The sequence below is a fragment of the Falco peregrinus genome, chromosome 16, assembly GCF_023634155.1.
Source record: "Falco peregrinus isolate bFalPer1 chromosome 16, bFalPer1.pri, whole genome shotgun sequence".
NCBI lineage: Eukaryota > Metazoa > Chordata > Aves > Falconiformes > Falconidae > Falco > Falco peregrinus.
Genome location: NC_073736.1, coordinates 8,089,718 through 8,111,843, shown reverse-complemented (window position 1 = coordinate 8,111,843; position 22,126 = coordinate 8,089,718). Strand labels below are relative to the sequence as shown.

The 22,126-nt window shown below is 38.1% G+C and overlaps 1 protein-coding gene across 3 annotated transcripts in view; it reads left to right on the top strand.

The window, feature by feature from the left end:
- The first annotated feature begins 2,873 nt into the window (after positions 1-2,873).
- The window catches only part of NGF (nerve growth factor), a 34,428-nt gene continuing 15,175 nt past the window's right edge, over positions 2,874-22,126 (top strand). Inside the window, exons 1-2 of one of the 3 annotated variants that reach the window (XM_055819645.1) lie at positions 2,876-3,996; positions 9,373-9,492. The gene's annotated coding sequence lies outside the window, so the exon portion shown is untranslated. Of the gene's footprint in view, positions 3,997-9,372; positions 9,493-22,126 lie in introns of all 3 variants that reach the window. The other 2 variants (XM_055819647.1, XM_027797019.2) reach the window with 2 other exon arrangements.

Here is a 22,126-nt window from a genome sequence, read left to right as displayed (position 1 = left end):
TGTATAGATCAATTTTCCAACCCACCCAAGCTACATTCTGTATGTGTTATTGACTCAACTGTGAAGCCATGTGGCAGAAACAGTTAAGAAAATATTTATAGGAGACTGAGTCCTACAGTGAATCAGTAATGAACTTGTTTGTCTGACCTATTTATTCATGACCCATGGGTGAGCTTCTGCTTTTTTCTAGTAACTTCTACCATACGCATAATACTATAAAGTAATGCTGCACAAACTAACAAGGATAAAATAGATCACTTAATTCCTGTATCAACTTTTTCATTTTTTTCTAACTAACACAAGAATAAAATATGCATTGTGATCATTCCTTCCAACATTTTGATTAACTTCTATTTAGCCAAATATGGGTAAGCTTCCTCCAGCTGAGTATTAAGGGAAAAGTTTAATATCTCTTTACATTCAATTTAGCCTTAGGAAGACAGCTCTCAGACAAGTTTGCTCAAGATACCTATGTTCTATTTTCTGGAAATTTTGAAAACTGGGAATGATAAGTATTTTTTTAGGTAAACCAGACACTGTCCTACACTTTGAATGCCTCATTTGTGATACTTAAAACTTTTCCTGCATTCACATCAAACCACCTCCAGGACAGCTAAGGGAAGGGGCTTATTTTTGATACATCTTTATTCATGTAGAGACTTAGTATTACAAGAAGTATTGAATGTAACTGTTTGCACACACACACATGTAAGTAGGTGTCTCTCAAGAAAATAAAACTTAACCTTATCCCATGCCCCTAGACCTTTATGGGATCTCTGTAAACTGTTTGATGCCCTGTGAGACCTTTTCTCAGTAACTCAACACTTCTTTTTAAGTGCCCAGATTTTAAGAACAGCAGCTGTAACTCACCTGTGTTACTTCCAAAACCACAAATATTTCAGAAATAAATGAGGATTTTCATAATTTTGGGCAGCTTTTTTTCCTCAAAGAGTGCTGCTTCTAAACAGAAAAGCCCAGCCACATCCTCTCAAATGCCTTCCCCAAGAATTTCATCAACACAAAAGACACTGACTCCAGGACACATCACATACAGTCCTCAAGCCCTTTTACAATCCTAAACATGCCACATAAGCATAAGGCACTTTCTTCATATATAGTGCCTCCTCCACCCTCCAGCTTTCTTGGACAGAAGTGCTGATGTGGAAGGAAGAGGCTGTGATGATCCACAGTTGCTTTTGTGGAACTTAGGGTGATGTCAAACTCAGCCTACAGTCTGAACGGACAGCCCTACTGTCAGGAGAGCACAAAACATTTTACCTTAGTCACCACTCAGCAGTGCTGCTCTTCATTTTGGTCTAAGCACTTTTTTTTTCCTGAAATGAAATGTCTTAGTGCACTACATGGCAGTACTCAGGCACACACTGGATTGATTTACTCCTGGGGGAACTGGAGATACTGTTTAAGGAACTCCATACACGAGATCATGTGAGACTTGAAATTACTGTAGTAGAGGCAGAGAAATAACTGGATGCAAATCTGTAGAGAACCAGGATTCATTAGTTCTGTGCTTACAGAAATTCTCTTTATGCAGCTGCTTCTCTGATTCCACAGAACATCTTTTCCTTGCTCAGCCTAACATTACTGGTCCTTCACCTTGTATGCACTGACCTGCCAAAGCAAGAAAATCCTCAGCTCATGGAGGGTAAAAGTTAAGCAACCACGCACATGGTAAGACCTTTCTCCTTGAATCTGTGGTTCAGACCACTGCCAAAAGAGGAAGATGAATGACCTCTGTGCGATGCTTTCAGCCACTCTGCTCAGAGTATAGTAGTTCAACCAGCATCAGGCATTCTTCTGTGCATTGCTAGCATGCCTGTAGGGCCACACCAACTCGGACAGCTAGAAACGATGCTTGTTTAGGTTACATGGGAACATCAGAAAAAAAAAAAGCTAGTGCTTTTTCCCAGGGATTGTCACAGCAGTCTTGCTTGCTTGCTTGTATCAGTCTACTGGTGTAAACTTGAGAGGTACAAGAATAAGGTACAAGAGAAGGACTTCTTCAAGACAAAAATAAGTGTTTGTCATACAGATTAAGTACAAACACAGATTATTATTGATTACTGTGACCAAATGAGCTTTTGTGGCCACAGTTTTAAGAAAAACAGGCAGCTCTGGCCAAGAAATCAACTGTAGAGATGCTAAACCCAAGTGTGCACTAACTTAAGCAAAGGGCGGGAAAAAATCATATCTTTTTATATCTCTGTTTTGATGCTGTTTGCTACAGTCACAATGGGCTATAATGCTCTTTCAAATTTTCCAACACAAAGTCCTAATCTGAGGATATTCTAATGAAGTGACACAAATGCTGAACACAAGAATAGCTTGGCATTTCTGCAATGAAATATGAAGCTAAGGCCAAATCTCGAGGTCAAGTTTTACAGGCGAAACTTTCAGAAACTCTGATGGCTGGCTGTGTAAATGAAGACATCACGCTTTGGCCTGTGATGGCTATCGTGTGGAAAGCATTTTTCTTTTAGAAAAACAAAGCAATCTGCATAATCCTGGCATACTGGAAAGGTAATTTTAGCACTTGCATCAAGCATTTTGTGCTGCAGTTTCCTTAAGGATATATCAAGCAATTTTAAATGCACAATACCTCCAAGAAACAGCCTAGCACTGAAGCCACTATTATCTTCGGCACTGCGGGAAAGAAATTTAAGGTTTGTCTGCTAGTTTTAATAAAGTATGAAGATATGCTTGCTTTAGGTTCAGGAAGCAGCATATCCGTGGGGCAAATAACAAACATTATTACCTCAAAGCTACTTTGACTTCGTGCTCTGTGCCTTTACGTAGTATCTTCCACACATCTCTCCCTTCCCCAAAGGATTTTAAGGACAAGTCTCTCCAGATGGCTGCCCTCTTCTGGATGGAATCAAAAAGTGTTTGATTATTTCCACATAGATAAAATGCGGTGGTCTGCTTTTCAATGGAAGACGACTTAAATTTTTTCCTTGTGTCTGTGTAATCACAAAAGTTACACTACAGTGGAATGAGAGTATGAAATTCTAAGGGACGGCTTCATAATTCTCTACATAGTTAGCCAAGTTTTTTTAAAGTAGAGAGTTTTTAGCCAACTTGCTCCCATCCTGCCCCATTTCTTTCCTATATTTATCAGTGCTTAAACCACACTGTTATTTCCTTGCAAAGTACTTAATCCTGCTTCACAAAAATAATGGCAAACATTTCCATATCTCTTTGTTGCTTAAGGTAAGCATGTTAAACATAAAATATTACAGTTGGAAGGGTTCTTATATAATCTCTTCCTCTGTCCCAAGTCAGGGTCAAATATTTCTTTGCTACTCTAGATAAGTGTTTGGATGACCCCTATTAAAGACAGCTGATAGCAGAGAGCGCACAATTTTTGCAGGGAACACAGTCCACTGCTTTACCAGTTAACTATTAGTGTTCCTATAGGTTTGTTTATAGACTCATGACATGAGTAAAGGGCTCTAGAGATGATTTTCAAAAGGACCCATTTGTCAGGGAGCTCGAGTTTCTTTCTGCGAGCACTCATCTTTAAATTGAGTGCAAGGATTAAGATGCAAAGTAGAAAGGCTGTAGACAAAACATTCCTTAAAGAGGGTTTCAGTTCTTGACAGTGGAACCAGGAAGTTGGAGGTTTTTCTCGGTATTATGTATGCGTAGTCATACAACCAGTGCACGCTTTGAAACTTTCACTGCACATCTGTGCATCACTGCGTGGACTAGGCACCATGCCAAAGGCTGAATTCCTGCGAGTCCATGCAGCTCCCACACGTTTACAGCACTAGGACCCAGAGGGAGCTTAATTTCTGTGAGTCAGTGCAGCTAGCTGAGCCCCGAGAGCAGTGAATGAGGCTGGAAAAGCAGAGGGAATGTGAATGGCTCTTCTGGCTTGGAAAAGTGTCCACGGACCGGGGTGCTACAGACTACAAAACAGCTTGGACAACCCTCCAGAATCCCTGTACCCCTGACGTCCAGTGATACTGCTCTGAGGTGAGTGACCCCACAACAGTCAGCTTTCACAAAGCAAGGAACACGGCTGTTGCACCAGTTGTGGAAGTTTGGTATCTTCAAAATTAGCCAATGTGTTTTTGCTGTACAGTGATTTTCACTCTCTTGAGGAGGAACAGATCAGATGTCTTTGAAATATATGGAGTGCTCGTTGCTCTAAAATAGCATTTGCAAGAAAAGTGTGGTCTAGTGAAACTGAAAATTGCATCTACTAATGCAGGTTAAACTGCACGCACATCTGGAAGGTGTTCATAAAGCATTTGTGTTGAAGTTTAAAGCTTGAAAAACATCTTTAGTAAGAGGAGCTTAATCTTAGAGAAACATAAGTATTCTTCTCATTCTTTTTATCCAGGTAGCTTAAGTTTTATTTGCACTGTACAGCAGTTACACCTACATGGAAATTCTTTACTGTCTTTGTTCTGAATATTAAGGCTTACTTAACACTTTCCTTTTTTCTTTTTTTTTTCTATGATAATTCTACTCTAGGTAAGAACTCCTTTCCTTCTTTACTAATGTAAACAAATGGGAATTCTGCTAAATCAAAGCATGGCTGGCCCAAGGCAGAAACCGTTTAGCTACAGGCAGAGCAGTAATTCACTAGAGACTGTATCCTCTAGGATGTCCCCTTGGAAAAGCTTACAAACTCCCTGCTGCCTGCCTGTTAGTGACAAGATGAAACCGACAATGTTTATTGATTTATACTGGGTGATAACACTGTTTTATCTGATGCACTAGTCAGAGACAAAAATGGGGACCCCAGTCAGGGAGACAGAAGGAATTTGTGTGCTGAGAACAAAAAGCGTTCGTGCTTCAGTTGCTTTCTTGACTTTAAATTCTCCTTATATGCTCAAGAAGTTTTAGAAAACCAGTGAAAGTGAGCGTGCTTGTCAGGCTGGTTTTTCCAAGTTGTCACAACTTTGAAGTTGCATTGTAACTGTTAGACAGATAATTTATGGGTGTTTTCATGCATTAGAGTATCACAATAAAGTCTTTTGGGCACTCTTTTGCTAAGCCAAAAAAAAAAAAAAGTTACCATTATCTGCAAAAAGACAGAGAGGAGCTAACTTGCCTGTATATTCATATTCTTTGCACTTCTGAGCTGTTTCACATATTACAGAAAACATGTTTTTAAAAGAACCCTGACAACTATAATTTGTCTGAAACTAAGAAGGTTACAATATTCTCAGCATTTTCACAAAGAGGTTACAGTGACGGAATGAAGAACCAAGTAAACTGGAGTATTCGCATGAGTGTGATGAGAAAGATTTGGCCTTTAAATATATTAACAATTATATATATGAATAATTTTCTAACATATCTTGGCAAGACCTGGATAGGAGCCCTCCTGACGAATCTGTGCAATAGAACAGTGATTTCACATCTTGGTCAGTCCCAGCCACTCACCCTAAAAGAATCTGTCAGTCTCACAAGGTAGTAAAGAAAGTAACCGGGGCTTTCTTTTTCTCATCCTTTTAGCTATGTAGTGTCCATTTGCTCAATCAAAAGCTTAAATTACCTTTTCAGATGTCTTCATTTAACTTCAATGGAGAATTACAATGAGCACAAAGGATCATTCTAGCCCATATGCTAAGTAAGCAATTGTTACATAGAATAACTAGGCAGTCTATGTAATCACCATAAGATGTTAATTTAAAAAATCAGGTTAGAAAAATACTTAAAATATGTATTCAGATTAGCATTTTCAAGTGTAAAATGTCTTTCTTTAATGGGATACCTAGAACAAGGTACCTAGAACAGATAGAACACATTTAAAAAATAGATTATTTCAATCGATAGAATAACTCCCATAATTTCCCCTATTGCTCCTTGGCTTTGGCCATATAAAAATGTTCCTTTACAAACAAAATTCTATTCATTGGTTTTCTGTTTCTTTATTAAATGCTTTTGGGACTAACAGAATATTAAATATATATTAATTAGCATTCATTTAATTTAAAGTCATGTGGGAAGAAATCCGTAATTTTAGGAAGTTAACATAATTCTGCCTTTTTTTTAGTCTATATTTTAAGAACAAACTCCGCTAATAAAAAAATAAAGCGTTAATAAAATTAAAATGCTTTCATTCCAGACGACTCAATATTATAACAGCCAAAGTCAATGCTGGGCTGGTGGGTTTAGAAATATTTGTCTGTCCTTCAAATCTCAGTCCAACAGGAGCCGGTCAGACCCAACTGCTTTCAAACCAGCTACAGAACGGTGACCTCTGCCGGCAGCCACCCCCTCATGGAAAGGGCTTTTAAAGGCTTATTCAGAAAGTGACAGTGAACTAAAACGTTTATTAGATCAGCTGATATGCTTAGAGAAATGTAAGATAACACCTCTTCCCACAAAACTTGCCTCATGGTAAGGAAAGTAAAAGGCACATGTGACAAGGCTACTGCAGCTGCGTTTCTCTCACAGCAAGAAGGAGATTCTCCCAACGCTGAACTTGACTTGAGCACGGTCACAGAGGCCAATGTATTTAAGAGTATTTCTACAACAGAAGCGTCTCCCACTCTGAGATAATGTCCTATGGGCTGCGTGTGATTTGTTCTCCTGCCAAAATGCCCTTTGTGCAGCTCTGCTGAATTCATTAAATATTTGCCTGTGTGTGTATTTATACCAAAAATTATGTGGCCAACCAAAGCAGTATCATTTCTGCTGTTGCCAAGAGATTGCAGTATCTATTAATGTGATTTATGTGCACTCTTAGCTGCCCAGTTCCACTAATAATAAAGCTATGGAACTTACTGGAAAGAAAATTCCAGACCCTCGCTATAAGCCCATACTGTCTCCACATCCTGAATATTGTTTGTGGTTCTGGTCATTATTTACATCCCAAGAAAAAGAATAAAATAAAACAAGAAAAGCTGGAGGAGGATGAAAGGCCTGGAACATTTTCCATATTTAGAGAAACTACATAGATTATGATTTCTTAGTGTGGAAAAGAGATGTCTGAGGAGGGATATAGTGAAGATATTTACAGTCATAATTGTCCTTAAGACATTTAAAAGGAAATGGCTGTTGTCCTGTCTCCTAGTTCAAAAATTGAGTAGTGGGAAATAAAACTAGCAGGTGGCAAGTTCAAGGCAAACAAAATAAGGTAGTTCCTCTTCCTTGCATGATTGAGCTATGGAATTCCTTTCCACAGGATATTGTAGTTTGCAGGGGTTCAGCAAGTAATCAGACATACTTTTTAGTGTGCCTGTGGTTCAGGACATCTGTGATTCAAAAATGACTGCTGAGTGGGAGAGTACACCAAAGAGATGATCACCACATGGTTGCCCTATTTGTACACCACTCCCTAGACATTATTAACTACTGCAGGGAATAGAATACTGACCTGGATAAACTTCTGTTCTAGTACAGACACCCCAATTTCTCCTCTATGTTTTAGCCTGTCAAATACTTGACCTATCCTAGTAAGAAGAAAAGTGGCTATGTAGTATTTTACTATGGGTTGCTGGTTCACTGATGAAAGAATGGTGGTGCTGGGAAAACAAAAAGGTAAAGATAGAATTCTTCATGTCTGTTTTTGTTCAAGAATCAGGTGTAGGCATGTGTACATATACTTCCACTACAGAAAGACATTAATGCCCAGATTCACAGCTATTCAGGCAAATCAAAGTCTAAATATATTATGAGTTAGATACTGGAAAAAGGCCTGTGAAAGTACATAACTGGTTGATCTTGTAAAATTCACTGAAATATACTGCTAATAAGAAAATTCAATTGTATCTCATATCTTTGTGACCTGTTTATTTGTGGAGCTAACACCTCATTTGAAACTGGTTATTGAACTCAAATCTTTCTAATTGCTTTTACTAAAAATATTATACATACATCTAAGTAAAAAGTAGCATGGAAATATTACATTATTAACTACATTGACAATATAACTTTTACTTTGAGAACTGCTTCACCCTTAAAAATGCAACAGTCCAGAGAAAGGCAATGGAAACAGTGAAACCTGAACGCCAAGAGCACTGGCATATGTCTGGGCTGAAAAGCAGAGATGTAAGATACCAACCTGACTTTGCTAACCTATCCCCAAGTGTAGCTGACTTGTTACTGATGCATTAAATGGGCTTTTCAGCCTGTAGCATGCATAAAATAACACTAAAATTATACAGAACTTCCTGTGTGTAAAAGTGGGATTTTGTGCCCACAAATTTTGCTCCTCTGAGATTATTAAGTACTTACAAATAAGTTGTGAGGTACTGGAACATTAACACGTGGCACTTGTTAACGCTATGAGGACACAGGAGAAGGGATGAAATCAAATTCAGTGGATACACAAATGAAGACGTAAGATGCTGACTGCACTGACAGAGAGTTGGGAAGTCACCAAGGATATACAGAGGTGGCTACAGCAATTCACTAGTCAGCACATCTCTGAATGCATTAGCTCCAAATGAAGCACACCCAAGTACACCACACTGCACAGCTGCTTTCACGTGTTTAGAAAAACGAAACACAGAAAGATACAGTACTTGACCACCTTCAGGCATCGTGTCTGTGTGATGTGTATATTCAAGGGAAAGACATTTAGATTACACCATTATGGTACAGCAGGAGAAAATATGCAAAGTGCTGCTCAACATTTTGAGCCTGCATACAGCTATCAAGATGAAAATTGCTGTATGCATGTAGAATTCCAGCCCTACATACACATACACACGAACAAGACTGCTCTGGCATATTATCTAAATCCAAAATTAAAATGACTGCATGAGGCAGTTTGAAATAACATGCTGGGTAGCTTTACTGCCAGGCTGCTGTAGCATCATTTGAATTTCCCGTGACATTGTTCAATGACTGAAACAACTTTGACTTTTCCTTACTGTGGAAGCAATGTTTATTTCCCAGTAAAGAGCCTTCTTTTTTCCTAGGCTCTTGCATTTACAACAATGCTATGAGGTTTTATGGCATAGTAGTTGACACTATCAGATGACCCAAATCAAGATCTATCAGACTCACACTCTCTGTTGCTGGGATCAGTTTATCACATGAACATGGCTTCCACACTTCATAGTGGTATTCCCTTGAAGAAACTGTGAGATGGTGACAATGCATCGCAAAAATCCTGAGGAACTGCCCAGCCTGGACTTCATAATCCAAACCCTAACACGGTCTCCCCTCAGTCTGGCAGTCCCTAGAAATATTTTCTGAACACAGCTCTGATCACTGTCAGAAATCATCCCTGCAATAACCACACCACTTGATGTAGTTCAAGACTTCTTTTGTTCAAGGATTTTCTAAAACTGAACATTAAACACAGACCATTAAACTGATTAAAAAAAAATCCTTCCCTAATTTATGTTCCTGGCTCCAAAATCAAATTTCCTGTTCCCATAGGGTCTGTAACAATGTGCTAATAAAAGAACAGATTCTGCTCCCATTGACTTGTTATGTATCAAGACTCCCATTGATTTCAGCAGAAAAAGATTCAAGCACAAAGACAGAAAAAATCAGAAGGTGAGACAATTTCTTTGACTTTGTTTTGGGCCTTGGTTTACATATTGACAAAATCATAATGACCATTTATGTTATGAAAATATGAAGCTCCTTCCAGAATGAAATGAATGAATAATTGATAAAATTAATCTGTTTCCTACACTCAGGGTTGGTCATTTATTTTGAACTGCCATATTTGTGAGAAATGTTGCTGCATTAAAGAGTATACAACAAAACCTGATTTAGCTCAGTTAGTTATTAACTGCTCACAGAACTAATAAAAGATTAGACTGCTTTTGACAGTTCTGGCCTATAACAAATAAATCAGCCCAGTATAAATATAATTATCCCAGTATAAATCTGCTAGGGAGCAGATTATTTCTTTGACAGCTTTCTATTTGCTAAGTATGGCTTTGCTAATCTAAAAATGTCTATTTTGATTTTTTCCTATTCTTAGTTGTTTCATATTTTTCCCCCTGTATTGTATAGGTATAAAGGTGAGAAGATTTTTTTGTGCTCTGGTTCACTGATTTACTTTGATTGTCTTTATTTTGTTCTTTACACAAGCACATGAGATCCAGGCTCCAAAAAAAAACAAACCAACAAATAAAGAATTCTTCAGAAATTTTTGCGAAAAAAAATTTTGCCAAGCACCTCACTGTGATATATTGCTTTGATTATGATACATGTAACAACTCTGGCTCATAGAATGTGTTTTTCTATTTTGAAACATATCTTTTTTTTTTTTTGAAGCCTTTATGTGCTGGATGACTCAGGTATGAAAAAAGATCTGTTCACAGAGTTGCCCTGTGGTGAATGACACAGCCTGCATTTTCCAAAATGCATCATTTCCTGCCCATTATTTCACGATCCCTTTGAGACACTGCACGTACCAGCCCCAGACCAGCAAGGTGTTTAAGGCCCATGCACAACCACAGCCACAGCAATCGCTCATTTGAGCTATTCATCACTTAACACATTCCAAGAACAACTCACAGTTCTCACGAGCAGAACTATAAATTCAGCCCTACTTAGGGATCTGTACTTTCACTAATCATGGAAATGATGACACGGTGGCCTTTCGGGAGGGTCAGCAGAGCACGTCAGCTGCAGTGGGTCAGCAGGCAAGAATTAACTGTCAATCTGGGCAAGCATGGATGTCTTTTGTCACTGCAGTTGTCCATATCCTTCATTTTCTGGTGCTTTTATATTTCAGACTGTAGCCTTTCAACAATGGGATTTTCCCTCATTAATAATGGTCAAGGGGGCATAGAATAGCCATCACTGAAAATGTACAAATATTTCATCTTATTTAGATATATGAAGCAAACTTTCTAACTGCAATTGATGGACTGCTACATTGCACAGACTGCAGGCAGCTGCAGCTCAGATTAGTGACTTCATAGGACAATTTGCTTCAGGGCAGGATGATCTACAAAACAAAGGACTTTTTTCTTTTTCAAAAGCAGCTACTAATTTCCAGTTGCACTGTATATGTTGTGTGTCACATTTAGAACCCACTTAGCAGGTTCTGAAGCATATGAAAATCAACGTGGAGTTTGGGAACTTTGGAAATTCAACCCCAGGAACTGAAAATTGGGCTTTTAAAAACTGAGATACCCACAAATAACGTGCTCTATAGGGCACCTGCTAAGAGAAGTATGCTAACTTACACTGCATATCTGTATCAGCTTCTGCTTGCATTTCTAGAAGTCCCTAGGAAACCAACTTTACATGATGCTTTTGTGTTTAAATTTGTTCCTAAGGTTTTATAACTTAGAAATAAACAAAAGAAATGCTTTCTAATAATTCACATGTAGTAGAGTTTCATACTCCATTCAAATTTTACTGCTGTTTATCTCTACAGATCTCAAGTAATCAAGTACACTATGAGTGTAAGGTGCTCAAAACCTTTGAGACAGATATGCATGCATGTAATCTTAGGAGGATTTAAATGTTCTGAATTAGATTAACACATTGATTCTTTTGAACAAAATATGCACATGGATATAGATATTTTTTTTTTCTATGTATAGCTACTATTCATTAAATTTGAGTGATTTTCAGATTCTCTAGAAAGGCCATAGATTCCCAAGTAACCACTGACTTTATTCTATTTTCACTAATATATCAAGCTTCCATAAGTTTGCTTGCTTATAACATCAGTAACCCAAGTACAGGCTTATTTCACTTCCACTTGCTACCAGACACCTTGCTGGAGAATGATTTGGTGCACATGCCCCCCATGGATAAAGGGAGAACTCCCTTCTGTCTACCTTGCTCACTGAGAGTTGCATTGCAGAACTCACAGCTTTCTGTCTGAATTAAGAAAATCTCTGAAGTCTTTTGTGGTCAGTGGATGCATGCTCCTTATGTACTGGTAAGAGAACAGGAAATTCCACATCCAAAATTAATAATGTAGAGGGTATTTTAAGTTTTCCATGGCTTTCTGTCTTTTCTGTGTGTCCTAGCACTCTATGAACACAAGTAGAATTATGGACACCTCCTACAGCATCATGCTTGACAAGTCTGTTCTGATTGCTGATCACCAGAAAATGTCCCATTTGTACACTTTTCTGTTTGTTTCTAGTCTCCTAAGAATTCTTAAGTAGCAAGAAAAATAAATGCAGTTACATCTTCCTTTTTATTTTTAATTATTGCTACTATCTTCACACATCTAGAAAAGGACTAAGCTTTGTGTTAGACTTTCAACATGGAAAATACTTCCAAGGTGACAAACATAAATACATTTCTGTTCCCTCTCAGGGAACCCTGTATAACTGACTTGCTTAATTTGTTCTGCATATATGGAGCCAGTTATTTTCCAATCAATTTTTTAACATTCATCCAAGGTTGTTTTATACTCACTTCTTCCCATAATAAAAACTCCAGTCCTGTAAATAAGGCTAGTATACTTTGTTCACCTATGGATGACATTCCTCCATATTCCTACCACATACTGGCTGTTTCATCACGTGCTGTTTGCTTACGCTCAGTTTACCAGGCAATCCATAATGCTCTATGAAAAGTTTTTTCCTCTTCCTTGTTTATCATACTTTTCATATTTACATTAATTGCAAATTTTATTTGTTGTTGCAGGTCATAGGCACATATGTTAAATAGCTCAGGATCTGCCCTTCTCTGTTTGTATTTTTACATCAGTCCCTTCACTGTATTAAAACAAGCAGTACAACAAGCAGAAATAATGAAACCTTGTTCTCTATGGTGATCAGAGCTTCTGGTGTCAACTAAACTGGCAAGAATTGACAATCAAGAATCTGTGAAGTCTCAGTGACTTTTAGGACATGCAGGCACACGTCTGCCTTAATATACATTCTCTAATCGAATGGCCCTCTAACACCATAGCTTTTGTTTTGGTCAGGACCTCTACCTATCCCACATTTTCATCAAACTTGTAGAAACCTACTACCTTCAACATAGCATCTTTATGTAGAAATCTATTGGCCTTAAAACCTCAACCATTCTGCTAGATGTGATCAACAGTCAACAATTTCAAGGGTCATTGGGTTAAGGGTTCACCAGACAGTGTCATTTCACCAGTGTCATTTCTGTATTAGAACAAGCTAGAAACAGGTGATGTTCTTTGTTGAACCCTGTTTGAAGTCTGTTCAGCAACCAAGAACTGTGTACTCAGTTATGCACTGCACTTGTGTAGTAGCTCATGTTTTATTTACAGAAATGTCAAGCCACAGAAACTAGGCACGCTCTTATTTTCCATGTGAAGAAACCTTTCCATTCCTCTCCTTGTTATTGGCGTTTCTTAACAATGCTATAAATATTCAACATCTATGGTTTTGTTCTGCCTAGATCCAAATCCTCCCTGCCCCATCCATTCTTGCCAAACCTTCCTCTCATCATTTTCTCGGGCACGTGCTGTAAACAGAAGAATGCAAACTTTCACTGCTCAGCCTCACTTTATATACGCCAGGACACTTTATATACGCCAAAAGTGTGAGTTTCTGGCTTTGCCAAAGCATGCAGAATCACATGCATCAGAAGGATTTTGATCCATGAGCTCTCCCTAGGTGCACATTCCTGCACTATAAACTGACTTGTGGAACAGGCTCATGTTGTGAAGGACTGTACTAAAGACCACTTTTTCTCCTCTGTGTGTTTTGAGAGAGAAAATCATGTAGCTTTTCTCATTTCTCCCACTCTTTCTATTTGAAAGCAAAGACATTTGAAAACTGTTTAATGAACTGTAGATTTCTTACATTTGTTTAATATTTCAAATTTTTAGATGAATTCAAATTATTTGAATTCAAATCTTCAGCACTTGACCCACAATTGTGCCATCACTTGAAAGTGAAAGGAAATACTTTCTAAAAAAATAATTTCCAATGCCACAGACAAACTGACATAATATTGTTGGCCAGATTTAAAGTTCATCTCTCTAGCTTTGGAATAAAACAAATCTGCAAAAGCTAGTTTCCAATATACTGGTTTCCTTATATTTAAACTCTGTGCACAGAAACATGCCTAATCACTGAGACTTCCCTCTGGTTTTGATTTTAAGCAGACAGAAAATCATCTTACAAGGTGTACAACTTGATTATCTGCTTTGAACCCGATGTTCATTAAAAAAACCCTACAGAAAGTGGAAAATATGCTAAATGCAAACACAATAGGCTTCTTTAAAAAGACTTTTAAGTCAGAAACCTGCTAGGCTTAGGTTATTAAAATAAATAATAAAGCTTATTTCTTTTGTGATAGACAATCTAAAATTGCCATGTACTCATCATCTGATGAGAATTGTAGTAAAAATAAGCAAATACCAAAGAAAAATCTATTCCTAATGCCATAATTATAACAACAGTCTGTGGAGTCCTACTCTTCAACAGCATTTAGGATTTTCATACCATAGATCACATCTGGCTACAAATGTCATCTTTTGTCCTCTCTTTCCACCATATGCTCATGCATACTACCTTCCTTCCAATTCAGAATAAAATTGCTTTCTTGTAACTATTATTATTGTTTCTGACAACTGATTAAAACAGACAAAAGCTTTAACAAATAATACTGCAATAAATACAATGAGGTGCACATCAAATATCCAGACAAAGGAAATATGTGGTTACATACACTGTTAAGTGATATAATGACAGTGAATTTCAAATATGTCAGGTTATTTGAGCTAATTAATATTGGCACACAAAACATGAAAATACAGATTTGAAATCAGACTTTTCTTAACGCTTTTTTATATGGAGCTAGAGAGTGTGTAGAGTGCAGACATGGTGTGCTGTCCTGCCTGCAGAAGAGTGCCAGAGGCTTTGTGAATGTGTTCACTTAGCACTTCGCCTACTGCACAAATACACATATTTCATAAAGGATGCAATTTCTGGTTTTCACTATAGGAAAATATTTTTAGGTACTCTGCTCAGGCAGCTGTTCTCATCCTGTCCTGCACACTGCTGATGTGCACTAAACTGAAATACAAACTAGAGTCATAATTGTGTGGGGAAAGTATTACGCATTTTATTATGCTTCCTCTACTGTGACTAATGACTAGACAACAAAGACCAAAGCTGTATCAGATAGTTCATGTGCATCACCAGCAGGCTCCCAGCTGATCGTAAGTTATAGGTATGGTATATAAGCTTTGGAGTAAATGTGCCTAGTTTCTTTATGAAATCAAATACTGGTGTTCGCAGGGTGGGCATAAAGGTAGAAAAAGAAATAATTTTTGGTTTATGTTACCCAGCACAGAAAACGGAATTGAAAATTAGCATTATAAACTCTGAGTTATTAACAAGTTTTACTTGTTAGCAAAAACTCCAGTGTACATTTAGAATGAGAATTTATATCCCTTTCCACCTTCCCAATCATGTGAGGGAGCTCCAAATTACCTGTTCTAGAAGCAGTGCGGCATGGATTCAGGGTAAGGCACAAAGCAGAGGGAATAGAACTGAACTCTGAAGAAGGGCTCTGAAAAAAAAACTTTGACCTCCTTCTCCTGTTTCCTTTGGCTTTATTTCACTTTTCTCCCCACAATGTCATCATTCAACAAATAAATTCGTAAAATAAATCTCATATAATAAAAAGGAAGAACCTTTCAATTCCAGCATTTGTGTTGAGTGAAGACTTCTTGGCACAGGCAAAATTTATCATCTTGATCCACTAGGAAAAAAGAAATACAGAGAGAAATAAAAGTAATTGCTTACTTTGTAATAATGTATCTTATCTAAGGTTCTACTGCCTGCTTTGCACAGTCAGTGCTACACATTATACTAAAGCCAGATGAGAAATGTTTAACCCAGGTGCATGGTTTGCAGCCAGATGTCTGTGTTGTAACTTTTATCTTTATATGATTGGTAATTAAATAAGACTACTGTGTCATATTATATTGGGTCACAAAATTATTATGAATACATTAATTGTGACATCGTATTAAGGTGTTAAGTGTGCACAGAATTTCCGATATTACAAATATGATGGAATAGCTTCACATGACAAATATCAAATATTCATCAAAGCAATCAGTCAGTAAAATTGTGCAACCATGTGGGTGCGGGAAGAAAGATGATTCATTTACAGATGTGCTGATGATAAATTTTTCATCACTGCACACAACCTGGGGCACATTCAGGAACCAGACAAGTACTTAAAACAACCAGCGTTACTTTCAACTACACAAACTCTTGCAAAAAATTTGACATAACCTGTCTTCAGCTCCTATTTGAAATAAATTTTCCTAGATGTAATAAATAAAATCCATAAAAATATTCTTTTGGGATTAATTCTCTAAAAATAATAACTGAAAAACTTACTGACTTAACTCTAAAATACCCCATCTCCCTTCCAGGTGTGACTTTTGCTGCTAATAGTAATATCTGCAACAGGTTGGGTAGGTTGGTATTATTTATCTTTCCTAAAGCTTCTAAAAACTTGTTTTAATTCCTAGAGGCTCTGCAAATTATCTGTCCCAGAAACAAGGCAGCATTGTTCAGAAAGAGGGATGTGAGAGATGCAGGTGCCATGTTCCTGTTTGTTAATTCCTACATTACAGTGTAACCTAATGTTAACCCATAACATGGGAATAAAGTTCTTTTACTTAGAGGAAGCCCTAATGAAAATCTTCAAATTATTGTGAAGAACAATGCAAGTTTTCAGGAAGCAATTAACTGCTTGACTGAGAATATCCCTACTTTTTATTTTATCTAAAGCTCATGGGTGATATCTTGAAACATTTAATTGAACTCACTCAGTCTTGATTTGGGATTTCCCTCTGTGTAGGGCGATCCATAGGGAATGCCATTCATACCAACACTGAAGAAGAGCACGATGACTCAGCTGATTAATTGGCTTTCTTTTTTCTTATTGAGAAGCAAGGATTTGCCTTCCCCAAACGCTAAAGAGATCATTGTCAAGCTCATGTTATAACTTACATAGCCTTGGTCACCCCTGATTCATGTTCCAAGAGAAGGAGATAACCTGTAACCTATGCTCTGTTACCCAGCTGTATGACCGATGAATGTACATAGCAGCACCGCACCCGGTGTTTTCTGTTCACTGTGAAGTCCTTGGCATTTGTGGGGAGAAATGTTTCTGTTCCTGTTACTTTCTGATCAAGATTCAGCCCAAATTTGGAATCAACCATAAACCCAGGGTTTATGGGTTCTGACAGCAGTCTGAATTGCTATCTAGACAAGTAGCTACTGAAACTGGAGCACCTGTATTTTGCTAGATAAATACAGAGAATAAATAAATACAGAGAATAAATAAAGAACATAGCACAGAATCTGTAGATGGGCCATATCTCTAATTTCCATTCCAAAAATTTGCTGAATTTATTAGCCAAGTTAACAGAAGAAAAAAAAGACTACTTGTAAAAATCTTAAGTAAACATGGAGCTTTTTTCTTTTCTTTCATTAATAGGTAAATCACAACAGAAACACAGCCAGTGTACAAGCAATGTATGTGATCACTGTCATGAAATGCCTACAGTGTCAATGGACTTAATGACAGTTAAACAAATCTCAATTAAAGGCACAGTGATTCTAGACAGACAAAACACATCATTCTCCCAGCTTCCCACTAGGTAGGTCTCCAAGCATGGAAAGGTTGCCAGCTATGGGGAACAGTTTAGAAAGTTAATGACAGCAAAAATGGGATTCACTGGAGGCTAATGCTAACTCCAGTAAGCATTGCCAGAGGCCTGACATGAAGAAACAAGTAGTATTTCAAGCAGACTGCAAAGCCAAGGGAAAGATTAACATCTGTCGGAATCAGCTACAGATAAGATTCTTACTGATCTTTGAATGTTACGTAAATTTAGAAGGACTAAAAGGAAATTTAAGGAAAATAATCACCTGTCTCTGGATTTGGTTTATAAACGTGAAATACCTCTTCCTACATTTCAGCTATACATTTTCAAATAGCTGTGTGTGATGTAGCTCAATGTTATGAGGCAAAAGAGGTATTTCCTCCAACTTATTCACTGTCAAGCTTAGTCTTGTACAAAAAGCAGGGACAGGGAGCAGTTTTGTTGCTGTATCTACCATTGCTGTTACTAGCCTCCAAGCCATTGAGTTTTATGTTTAGGCTATGTTGCTGTGGATTTTGTTTCTGCCTTATCCATGTCTATCTCTACTAATAAGATTAAGACGTTGCTCACATTCTTGTAATTAAAACATTGTAATTCTGGGAAGAGATTCCAAGTCTTCTTTTAGCAGGGTAATCAGTAGATCTGTGAGTTCAAGTTACCATTTTTTAACACCAAAGTCTGCACAAAGATAGCATTCTTCCATGCAGGCCATAACTCTTTATCCACACTGGTTTGAATAACATGGCTCCATTTTGTAGCAGTGGTATCAACAGTATTTGCTGCAGTGCTGTCTCAGGCTGAGCAGTTTACAGGTTTTGCAATTGCCATCCTTCTCAGTAGTTTAAGCAACCAAAGGCTCTTCACATCTTGTCATGCTAGGAAGATATGTGCATTTGTCTACAGCATTTTTTCCTTATTAAACTGGAAGAAGCATGATCTGAACTTCAAGCTGTATTGCTCTTACCAGCTGTAGCCTTCAAATATTATTTACAAGTCATTATTTCTGTAGCTTCTTATTCCTATAGCAAGTTACCATTCCACAACTTTCAGAAGTACCTCCTCGCACTCTGACTCCTTCCCCCATATCTTCTATAAGATATGTGATGCAGTACTAAAATAAGTTTTTGTTTAATCAGCTTCTGCAAAATTGTTTTGATGACTGTAGGGTGAGAAAACCTTTACAGCAGTTTACTCTTCCAATTTCTAAGAGTTCACACATTCAATCTATTGATTCTTCTCACTATGGAAATGGAAAAAAAGGTTTATACCTAATATAATAAAGACAGCAAGGAAAATAATATGCTGGTAAACACAGTAACAGTAGTCTTCTAATTCTGGCTTACTTTATTAGCATTCCCCGATTTCAGACTCTGCATACCAGGAAAGTCAGTGAACCCCACAGTAATTTGAAGCGCAAACAGCATAAAGATGTGCAACGACATCAGCGATTAGCATTGCTCTGCAATTTAGGCATTCAGATTTACTCAGACTTAGAACAAGGCCAAAAAGAGTTCTAGAAAAAGTGGTAGAAACATGCAAGTGCACAACTAAAAAGAAAGAGATGCATCTTCCCCTTTATACCTTTTGGTTGTAGATAAAGCATGCATTCAAGCAACCAGATGACACTAGAAAACAGAAAAAAAAAAAAAACATTTAAGAACCCTCCAAATGTTCCTAACACAAGTGTGTTGCCAAATACAGATTTATAGGAATTGTTGAGGATGACAGGTTTGTCCAACTCCCTGTTTCCTGTTCGGAATCAGAGGTTGCTGAAGGCTGAACTTCATTTAAACTTCTTTGCACTTTGTTCTTTGCTTAAAGGATTCCCATGAACTAGGGAGTGAATAGTACAAGAAAGGATGGGATCTTTTCTTTACAGTTTTCTGATGAACTGTCCTTTTGCACAAAATGGCTGTATGACCAGGAGAACTGTACAAAGAACACAAGCATTTATTTCAGAGACAGCTGCAGACTCCCAGCAAGGGAGGACATCTCGCACCCTGTGTCATCCTTCACTTGCTCTGCGTATTACTGATCGCTGTCAAGGCTTTGTGTGAGGTATGGATGTTGCAGAGTGGTCAGGCTCCAGAGGCTGCTGGTCCAAGAGCCAAACAAATCCCTTCGCAGACTTAAATTTCACCTTAAATATCATTGAACCTTAAATGTCTGGGTGGGGAAGAAAAACCTCCTATCTTAAAACATTCACAACAGCTGCCTCCCCTCAAACTCTGACATAATACAAAGACAGCAAACTCCTACTCGCCCACTGCTCACTGGGTCTGTGGCCAGAAGCCCACACCATACAGCTAAAATATGGACCCAGTTCAAACTATCTTTGCTCTCTGGGAGCATTAGTCAGATATTTTGTGCAACAGCTGCCTGACACACTCAGGATTTTGGGAGTTTTGCACAGTGTAGAAGTTTGGACTGTATTTTTTGGCCTCACAGGTTTAGTGTCAGGGTCTCAAGTAAAGCAGAGCTGAGATCCTCAGAGCATAGGAATGAAGTAACCTCCTTCATTCAAGGATTCAAGGAAATTCAGTACAAGGAAATGCAGTTTGATTTCATTTTTCTGAATCTGTACGTTGTTGCTAATGTACAGAATCCACCATGTTTTGTTACTACCTCTCTTTACAGTTGCCAGTGGCTGTCTGGCACTGCAACTGTGTGAGCCACTGTGCAATGCGTCAATGCAGTAATGGGTAAGTACCTTCCACAGACAATGAAAGTCAAGATGCTTAGGACAAGAAGAGGTCTAATGTGCACTGCAATGAAGACTGGGTAGGGCAGCAACTCCAAGGCAGCTGGTCTCAATGTGTGAAAGCAGAAGGCAAGGAGAATCGCAAATAAAGGAGAGGACACAGGCAGAAAGCATGTGGAGCAGAGAGCACTGGGAACTGGAGAGAAAACAAAAGGGAGTAGTCAAGACATAGGCCTGACCAGGGGCAGGACTGAGTTCCAGAGAATACAAGACTTTACCAGCAGGAACATATTGCTTGGTCCTTGAGCGTGCTGGCAGCAAATCATCATCAGATTAGCACAACTGTCACACAGAACAGCTGCTCTGTTTAGCCAGGGAATGCACAGGTCTGTCAGGCCCTGATGGAACGGTTTAGTGCAAGTGCCTGTCATGTGTGTGTGCTGCTGTACCACTTAATCTTGGTAGCAGTCACAGGCTGGACTTGATATTGGTAAACCCATTCTCCTATTGCTTTTTAATCCATTCATTCCATAAAGAAAAGTGCAAAAAAGGATTATGGTAAAGAGAGAATGTATGGAGTACAAACACTGGCAAAACCACACCTGTGTTTCTACCACTTGAGGCTCACATGCACACACAAAAATACAATGAACAAAGAAGGACAAAGAAGTGCAAAGAAATAGGATCTGTTTCCCAAACTTACTGAACACTTCTGCAGATCAACTTTGCAATGGGTTACTCTGCTGTCAATTAATCAAGACAATATCCTAGGCTGAACACAGCTCAGAACAGAAAAAAAAACAGATACAGGGAAAAACATGTAGGTATGGAGCATTTTGCATAATGTCAATGCATTTACACAGAAACCTTAAGTAGTTTCTGAGTACAAACATAGAAAGTATGAGAGCACACAGGTACCGCAGTTCACAAAACAGCTCTGTTTCTTCATGGAAAATGATGTAGCATCATTGCTTCTGAAGTCCTAGAACTCAAAGATGAAATCCTATTTGCTTGTTTCCCTTTTCTCATCATGTCCAGATCAGCCAAAAAATTAGAACAAACGGCTTAAAGGTCTAAGCAATAGCAAGAACCTTGTGTTTTTCTTGGTAAACCACCCTAGATGTCAGGAGACTCACTTCTGTAAGAACTACTTGTGCTTCCAGAGAACATTACACCAGTTACACAGATGATACTGCAATCTGATAAGTCCTTCAGCATTTCTGTGTTTTACTTTATTTGGCAGCGTTTCCAGATATTTTTGTGGACAGCTCTGCTACAGACCCTGTTCTTAGGAGATTTTACCCGCTCATTTCAACATTGCACCAGATTTAAAAGGGTCTTGCTGTGCAGAGAAATAAAACTGTTTTTTCCACACTGTTAGTAACTTCCAGGTTTTAAGTCACCAGAAACTACTAAAAAGCTTTCAAAGTCAAAAGGTTTTCTTGCACCCAGCTAAACTATTTCCTTAGTTTAGATAGCAAAAAGCACAATTATTTCACACTTCTGTACTGGACTACTTAGGAGTTCTAGGGAAATTGTTTTGAATGCAAATTAAATAGAAAAGGCAGGTGGAGTACAAGAATTTGAGCATCACTGCATTTTACAATCTTCAGAACAAGGTCAGGCTTTGCAATGAGAAGATATACAAATATCTTCAAAACCTTTGCACGTCACCTTGTGTGTAGAAGGACACAAGTCACTGCTCTCCAGTGCCTATGTCCAGTAGCCATCCAGAAATTATGTACTTCTCAAATTTACAGGATACAACAAAGAATACATAGTCAAACTGCCAATGAACAACAGCCCAATTACTTAGGCTTTTATACATTCAATTCAACTTGGGGCGTGTTGATTTAAAGAAAAATATTACCATTTTGATTCAA